The sequence below is a fragment of the Hakea prostrata genome, chromosome 3, assembly GCF_041222555.1.
Source record: "Hakea prostrata isolate BN-2017 chromosome 3, UWA_Hpros_2, whole genome shotgun sequence".
NCBI lineage: Eukaryota > Viridiplantae > Streptophyta > Magnoliopsida > Proteales > Proteaceae > Hakea > Hakea prostrata.
The window spans coordinates 18226138-18227595 of record NC_142602.1 but is presented as its reverse complement, the minus strand read 5'-3'; positions in this window follow the sequence as shown (position 1 = coordinate 18227595).

Genomic DNA, 1458 nt, shown 5'->3' with positions numbered 1-1458 from the left:
AATTGTGTCATGCCTCCTTTTGGTTCGGGCGGAGGAAGAGATATTGGACCTCTCAACCATCGGTTTTTCCCTTTACCCGAAGCATCAGCCACGGGCTCGATATTCCCGATACCCCTATAAGAGGGGTCGGGAGAGGGAACAGAAGCCTCTTGATCTACGGTCAAGGCTCAGGTGATCGTTGCTCGGCTGTCTCAACGGCCCTAGCGGCCTTCACCCGCGAGCTCTCGGGGTTCATTCTTGGGGGCACTTGCAAAGAAGAATGACAAGAGTCGAAATTAAAGACATATCACTTGAGTAAAATTAAAGGATGGTGGTTAGAAGCTCACAATGAGCCAAGCCCCGATCTTGAAGGATGGAGTTATACTCCACTTCAAGTCCATGTATCTCTTGATACCATGGAATGGATTTGATCTTCTGACGGCCGCCTCGTCTTCTCTGGATAAGGGAAGGCCTCGGTTATTCTCGGAAGAAGAAGTACACCTCCTCCGGGCGGTTGGGAAGTTAAGATCTGATGGAGGCGCTCGACGAGAAAAAGTATCGTTCGCGCCATCTTTTGTGGTTAGAAGGGCAAGTTCCTTTGACAAGGATGCTGCCCCTCCAATCAAGTTCAGCCTTATTGCGTTTGGACGGAGAAAAACCCATCCGGGAGGATGGGAGATAGAAAGAACATGAAAATGTACAAAGAGAGAAAGAGATGGCGTAATGCCAAGTTCAAAACACAAACCCAAGAAGCCGACGATGAGACGCCGGCTATTGGGGAGGAGCATTCCGGGACAAATGTTCCAATGATTCGAAGCTGCGGAGAACAAAGGATTAAAAAAGGGAAGCGAACCCCGCTTTCCGGTGCATCTATATACGAGAGAAATTCACCCGAAAGGGTTGAATCAACCCTCTCATCGGGGTGGGGAGCCCTAACTGATAAGAGGAAGGAAAATCAAAATCTTGGATAGGCTGAAAGAAGGGTTTCCTCATTATAAATGGAGGGAGCAGGCCGAGTCCACCATCGGACCCGGAAGTTTGAGGCTGCCTAGAAGACTCGACAATCTTGGAAGATCCGGACTCGAGAAGGACGGGAGAAGTTTCGGTTTTCTTTCTAAACCTTTTTGAGAAACTTCAGCAAACTCGCGCCGGATGACAATTAGGGTTTTGTTATCACTATCCAGCGTTCGGGAGCGGGGAGAAGCAAAAGCCTCACTTGCTATTACCAACACTGGGTACCGAAGAAGCCCTATCGTCCGCCATTACTTGTTTCGATAAACTACAAAAAGAAAAAGACCGGTAAACTTACTGATTCGGTGAGGCGGAAGCTTGAGAGCAAGAAGGCGCGAAGCGGACAACAAAGGTTCAAATTCCGGACGGGAAGAATGAAACCTACGAAGACAACGAACCGCTTTTAAAACTCCCGCACGAGTGTTTGGGAATCTGAACGATCGAGATTGATTCAAAATCAACGATCAA